Source organism: Lonchura striata, chromosome 1 (assembly GCF_050655825.1).
Source record: "Lonchura striata isolate lonStrDom1 chromosome 1, ASM5065582v1, whole genome shotgun sequence".
Taxonomy (NCBI): domain Eukaryota; kingdom Metazoa; phylum Chordata; class Aves; order Passeriformes; family Estrildidae; genus Lonchura; species Lonchura striata.
Genome location: NC_140703.1, coordinates 89,714,110 through 89,721,988, shown reverse-complemented (window position 1 = coordinate 89,721,988; position 7,879 = coordinate 89,714,110).

Genomic DNA, 7,879 nt, shown 5'->3' with positions numbered 1-7,879 from the left:
CAACATTTTATGGCAATAAACTTTGGACTCCAGAGGGTCTCCTGCTTTCAATATGCCAGTATTGGTTTGGACAGTGCAACAGCATGCTTGAGGACAGCAAGGAAAACACAGTTTCTACCACCTCCCTTCATTTCTACACAGATGAACTGGTCTTGTGTCCTCAGTGGTTTTATACCACTACACAATCTGCCCAACATCACATTTGTTATTAATCATATTTTATTCAAACCTGATACTATAGTAATTTCATACACAAGCACACCTAATATTTTGTGGCCGTTTTTGCACTTCAGCATTTTAGTGTATGCAGAGCAGCAAATGAATATTCAAACAGATTCTTTTTGTCATATTTGGTTTTCCTGACAGCCACTGATGCAGTTAATTTTGATACAGGAGAAGAGAGGTGTTCGGAAACCTAATTTTGGAAAGCAATGTTTTATTGTTCATTATTAAAGAAAAGAAAACAAAAAAAAAACTGGAAAAATAAGAACACATAGGATGTGCTATAAAATAAAATAAAAATGATTACTTGCAATTTGAAATAATACTTCAACTTTTGGTCAGCCCTGAAGGGGTCAGGCAGGTGGATTAGCTAATTGCTGTAGGTCCCTTCCAGCAAATATTCTATTTTAACATGTCTTTAAAAAACCCAAAAAAAAAGTAGGATTCTGTTCAGTACTACCATACCCAAATTTAAACAATTTCATATAAGCTAAATGTCTTTCCATCATAATAAGTAGCGATCACACTCAGTGGAGCCAGAGAGCAGTTCATCACAACCTAGATTAGACTCAAGGGCTCTGCTCAGGCACTCGGGCAGACACATAGCTCTAGCCAGTTCCAGAGTATCCTGCTGGCTCTCAGCTGCCATGCCATATTTCCCTCTCTGTTTTAAAATACCTGCTAGTCCCACATGGGATCTTATGTGTCCCCTCTCCCCTTGGATGACAATAGGACCCTACATGATGGTGACTGAATCACGTCTGGAAGGAGCGATGTGGTGGCCTTGCTGTCACCTCCCACAGCTGGGTACTCCAGGATGTCTAAGGCATCTACCTTGCCAGGCAGGTACCACAAGGGACTTAAAGGAAGCCAACACCTTTCTTGAGTGACAACTACAGGCCAGGTTTACACCACCTGTGCCACTCAGGCTACCTCTGAAGCCAGGCTCTATTAGCTTGTCAGACCATCCTGGAGGCACCACTGAGTGTTCCAGCCAGACCTCGATCAACTCAAGATCTGTATTTCCCATGGAGATGTCTGATTGCAAAGGTCTTCATCTGCAACTGAATCCTACTCAGTGAACTGGAGTTCCCAACCATGTTGGTGGTATATGGGTGACCTTAGAAAGCATTGACCCAAAGTTCAAGAATTTCATACAGTGAAATTCAAAGATACAGATAGTCACAACATAAACAAAATCATTTTATAAAGTTGTTCATGATATCTAGTAAAAATGAATTCTAATGCACTGTTTAATTTAACACTATGCCACTTAGCTCATCCTAAATAATGGGAGATCTTATAATGTCACAACAGTGAACTTTTCCAACATTAAATCAGAAGTAAAAAGAGAACTCTAGACCCCTTTCTCAGCCACTGAACCACAACTAATAAAACAAACTACCAAAAAATATCAAGCAGCTAGTTCCAGTCATGTTGCACCTACCTGCCCTCAGGACAGAAATATGTCAGTGACTCTGTGAGCCTGTTTCTGCATGAGAGTAATTTACTCTTGTGAGTAGCTTCACTGAAATCAGTTTGCATGGGAAGTTTCACTAAATTCAAATGACAGCTGAATTACTGCCTGTGCAGTGCAAGTATTTATTTTTAATATACTGTACATGCACTCCGGTCTCAGTTTAGCATGTTCATCCTGAGAGGATCTAATTTAATTATTCTCTTTTATATTTATGGCACATTCTCTGGCAGTGTTATCTTCCAAATACTCTAACATCACCAGTATTATGCCTGTCTATGTCAAGAATGAAGCAGAAGCCATGTTAAGACTTGTTATGTCAGCTTAAAAATTCATGCTATCCACCACTTGAATACTCAAAGAAAGTCAAAGGGCCTTTTTCTTTAATTAAATTAAATTCTGAAGGTTCCTCAATAGAAGAGAGAAAGTTTCAAGGGAGAGAAAACAGGGACAAGCTTATCGAGGCAAAATAATAATTATTTATTTCAATCTTAAACAAAGTAATTCTCTAACTCCTTTCAAAACTCCTAAATTTCTGCAGAAATATTGTCATTTTATACCAAAATTACTTAGTCAAATTTATCCCTTCTATAATGACAATGAAGCAATTAAAACAGCTTTAATATTCAATCAATTTGACTAATTAAGCCCAACATTCATGGATTTTGTTGACTCATAGTGTGAAGACTGAAGGACCTACATAATGGATAGATTCCAGGCTCATTTTAAAAAGCTGCAAAAGTTTTTTTATTTTATTTCTGTTTATTCACCAGATAGGGCTAAATTAACTCCTGAATCTGCATATTTTATTTATGCATATAATAGTTTCAGCTTCAATATAATATCTGAGCCCCTCCTTCTATTTAAAAATAGAAAAGAAAAATCAAAAAAACAATAGCAGGCTGTTTCTTTTTTTCCCTTTTCCATCTGAAGTGTAAAAAAAGATATTTATGGGAAGGGGATGTTGTTTATTTGCTTGTTTATGTTTGTGTGTGATTGAGTAAGTGTCGGGTGCGTCTGTTTGGAATTGGCAGGCAGCTCCTTATCTGTGCTGGCAGATATGCCCATGATCTAAAAACAGCCTTTTAGAACTGGCTGCATGTCTCACTACATACCAAGAAACAATTTCAGCAACTGCCTCAGAACTGAGTCCTTCTGAGACCTCAATGCTCATTTACAGTTCTGAACAGCAATGGGAGTATCTCACCCGCTGATTCCGATCCTCATTCTGTCCCTCTTCCCCAGCTGGGCAGATGTTACCAATTGCACTGATACGATCACTTGTCAGAAGAGTACTAGGCAGACAAACAGCCAGAAGCCTTGCACAGCATACCCTGCACACCTCTTGTCCATGAAATGTGTGCTTAAAGTTCATCTTTACGCTGGTCCCTTCAGGTTTCCTCTACAGTCATACGCCACTTTTACGGCACAGTCTTTCTGACCTTTTTTTGGATGACCACTTCAATATGCAAGCAACCATGCCCTAAAAGTACAATCACTTTGGGTGGTTCTTGGTTTGGTTTGGTTTGTTCACTGACCAAGAGAGAGTCTGGAATAACTAGTTTGAGATACAACCACTTTATTCTTAATACTAAAAAAAATCAGATCACAAGTCACACAATCACAGAGTGAATGAGGTCGGAAAGGACCTCTAGAGGTCATCTTGTCTAACCTCCCTACTCAAGCAGGACCATCTAGAAGTGATTACCCAGGACAATGTCCAGGCAGTTTTTCAGTATCTCCGAGGATGGATACTCCAGATCCTCCTTGTGTGACCAAACACCTGCCGGTGTTTGGTCACCTTCACAATAAAAAGTGTTTCCTGATGTTCAAAGCAACCCTCCTGTGTTTCAGCTTGTCCCCGCTGTCTCTGGTCCTGTCACTGGGCACCACTGAAAAGAGCCTGGCTCCATCAGGTATTTATATAAAACTCCTTCTGAGCCTTCTCTAGGCGGGGCAGTCCCAATTTTCTCAGCTTTTCCTCATAGGAGAGAATGCTCTGGTCCCTTCACCACCTTAGTTGTCCATCATTTGACCCCCTCCAGAGTGTTCATGTGTCTCTTGTACTGCGGAGCCCAGAACTGGACACAGTGCTCCAAGTGTGGCCTTATGAGTGGTGAGCAGAGAGGAAGGAACACCTCCCTCAACTTGCTGGCAATGCTTTGCCTAATAAGGCCCAGGATACCATCTACCTTCTTTGCAGCAAGGTTACGTAGCTGAGTCACGTAAAACCTGAGTGGAGATTGTAGAAATGTGCTGAAGTCCCCCACAATAGGCGGAAATCAAGCTATTCTGAACTCAGGTTATTACTGAGTCATTCATTCAGCACAAGCTACAATGAGATTACAGAGACAATAGTAAGAACAGAAGAGACATAAGCAGTCCATACGTCAGTAAAAGCTTCAACAGGAATTCTAATAAACCAACAAGAAAAATCTTCTTTATGATGAATTACTTTTACACATCTCTGTGCATCCAGGACCCACTGTTAGCCACCTGCAGGAACACATGACAGACTTGTAATTACCATCCCATTTGGACCCTGCCTTATACCCTCTCTGTATTCAGGACTTTGACACTACAAAGCATCGGAGATTTATTCAGCCACAGAAAGGAAGACAAAACTTTAGTATGACTGAGTGGATCACTCTGTTTCATATATCCCATTCTATATTATATCTTGCATTAAATCTACATTATATGAAATAGGTAAAAAGGCAAAGTATAATTTTTTTTTAATTGTGTCATAACACTGAATCAAGATGTGATGAATCCATGTCTTTCCAAACTGGACAAGATAACTAGAATCATCAGAAGTACAAGAATGTGCATCTGAGTTCCTTTATCACATCACCATTGTGAGTGCTCTGGATTTTTCATATAATTATAGGAAAGCCAGGCCAATGCCAGTAGTGTTCCCCTCAACACTTTAAAGTCATGACACATCACATGTGCAATTTTCACAGAAATGAATGAGTTGCCTAATTCTAGGAGGTATTTCAGGAAGTTTCCTATAAAAGTAGTTATGCATAAATAGTCAGAAATTAAAAGCTGGAGTCTTCTTCACCATTCCTGTTACATGGGTCCTTCCATAGCAGGATGCTACTATGAATCTCACTCTGGGGCTGTAACAACTTCCATTTACTGCACAGACACTTTCTGATATATATATTTTTGGATTTATTCAGGAAGTCTGAGGAACTAGTCTTTATGTCCTTCTGTGCCCTTCCAGCTTCTACAGAGCCACTGAACTTAAAATAAATATTTAAATAAATTAGAGTGCTCTTTGAAGCAGTAAAGGATTGGGGGAGGGGGTCCAGCATAGAGAGTGGGGAATGATGTGTGTAATGTAAGAGTACTCTAATACACCAGAAAAAAGACTGAGATCAACAGGAGTCATCCTAGCCACCATCTGCTCCAGAGAAGGATCAATAGCATCTAAACCATTCCCAATGTATTGATTTTATCTGTTAAACATTAATTGAAAGAAACACAAAAAGCCATGTGGCCTTCGTTATGCTGCCATGAAAAACTCCAGAAGGGAAGAAGTAGACCCGATGCCTGAAATAATTCCTTCTTTTAACAAGCTGTTTTATAAATGCTTTCTAAGTCTCTCTGACATACCAATGTGATTCATTTACAGCTTTGAGGGTGGCATCAATTAAGAGGTTTCTTTCCACATCCCTTAAATTTACAGATCTTTTCAGACAGATAACACTTTAAATGTCTTTAAGATTAACAGCAGATTCCAAACTCAAGTTCATTTACAAGTACCTCGTAAAATGTTCTAGACCACTGGATTGTAACTTTTTCTACTTCGCTCAATTTGTATATGAAAAGTTGAAATTACTGTTGAAGTTACCATAATGATCTGAAGCGGTAAGCTAGAATGAAGTCAGTCATTGTTAGATTCACTAAATTTGATGACAAATTGCACATTTGAGGGTCTTGACCTTACCTATTTGTAATGCAGGAATTCAAGAATACATTCCATTTACTGGAATAAATCATAGCAGTTCTCTTAGACCTGTCTCACAGAAGTATTTTACAAACTTTATTTAAGAATTTATAAGGTTGAAAATTTTCTCCACTATTGAAGTAATGTGAGGATCTTTTAACAAAAAATTTTATTAGATTCCAGATTACTTCCATCAATGCTTTCACTATGTCGCTATGTCACTTAGAGCACACACAGCCACAGAGTTGGCTGAGGAAGAGCAGCTGCAGACTGTCTCAACCCCTTGCTTGGCAGGTGGCACAAAATATTTACAGTACATGTTTTCACTAAAAGGCTGAAGATTCCTCACCCCTTCCTCTTATGAGCAAACTGAATCTCCGACATTCTCCCACAGACTAGTTCTCCTCCCATTCATAATTTGAGACAAGAATAGCCCAACAAGGCTGCAGATAATCTGATCTCTGGCAGCCCAATGCTAGAAATGTTCCTTCTGCCATTAAAATATCTCTCTCCTTACTTTTTTTTAAACCCTCTTTATCTTCAATTAGGACAGCAGACCTAGACACAATGTTGCATTAGTATACAAACAAAAACTGACACATATGTAATAAAGCTTTCCTGGTTTTTTATTTCTGGTTCCTCTATATCTTATAAGAAAGATGAGTGATTTTTTCTGGGGGGAAACAAAATAACGATAAAAAACTTACAGTTGCTGGCTGAGTACTATGACTACCAAGTTCATCTCATAATCACTGTCACAACAGCGAGGTGCACCTCATACTTTGTTTCTAGCATGATGCATTTCACACTTACATTCCTTACATATAATGAAAACAGAACTTTTGTACTTTTGATTGTGTAGTGACAGTAATCTGCATATTCTTCTTGGTTCCACCATTATCCATAAAAATCAATAATTTTCATTCAATTGCTACTACCAGGTCACGGGAAAAAAAGATAGAAATAAGAGGATCATCTAGGCATTTCTGAACACACATGCTGATGGCCACTTCTGAGCATCTATTGTGTACCTGTTTTTAAGAACCATCCAGTAACAAGTCAAACACCTTAAAGTATGTAAGTGTACTATATTGATGATATCATTTTAATCAACCAACTATGTAATTCTGCTCCCAAATATATTAGACTCGGTCTGTTTTCCTTAGGACTCTGATAAATGGTCTTCATTGTATTTCATTCCTTTAATTGCTAGTCAATTTCCTTATCCAGTTTCCAGACATAAAACCACTTTATTTGAGAACATTTATCTTAAGATTTCTATATTTGAGAGCCTTTGTCTAAATTTTGTAATTGTGATTACAGGACATGAGTAGGAACCTTGAGGCAGCTGAAATCATCTGCCTTCAATTTAAAAGTAACAAAGATATTTGTCCATTACTATATATTAATGCCTTTTTGTTATATATTTGGTAAATTATGTAATAATGTAAGATGCACAATTCTTTAACAATATGATCAAGTTCACCAGGAAAAAAGCAGTAAGAGATCTGTTAAAGGAAGACACACCTATGTGTTCTCTAAATGTTTGGGTTTTTTCCTTGAACAGTTTGCATTTATGTCATAAACTTTGGCTGTTCTCTGCTTTACAAATCATTGTGCATGGAGATAGCTTGAAATAACACACAAAACCTAAGGGTTTTCATTGTCAGGGAATTCAATATTCCTGCCTGCAATACCTTGTCCCCATCATATTTGATCATTCTGGTCTTCAAAACCTGAGAAAAATACAGAATAGCTAACTGGTTTCAGAGACTTATAGCAGAGACTAACACATAAAACCTTAAACATTGCAGCTGGGCTCACTGTTTGCATAGAAGTCAACGTCCCTTAGACCCCAGGAAAAGTTCCTAAACCCTTGCAACGTCTTTTAATCATCCACCTCTTGAATACTTTCTTGTAATAAATTTTCAGGCACTTTCCATTTCTTCTACCGGTTAAAATGACCAATGATAGAATTAGCGCAATATTGAGCAGACAATGTAGCAGCAATTCCCAGGATGCTCTAATATTTCAGCATCTTGTCACCATTTTGTCGATTTCAGAGAAATTGTGTGCAACTGATCTCTGTTAGTGTTGTATCCAGAATTTTAAAAACCTCACTGAGAGAATTTGTTATTCAAAGTGGCCTCAAAGAAATAAATTAATAGGATATATTGGTTAACTCAACACAAAAACATCACAATCACTGGGATATTACACAA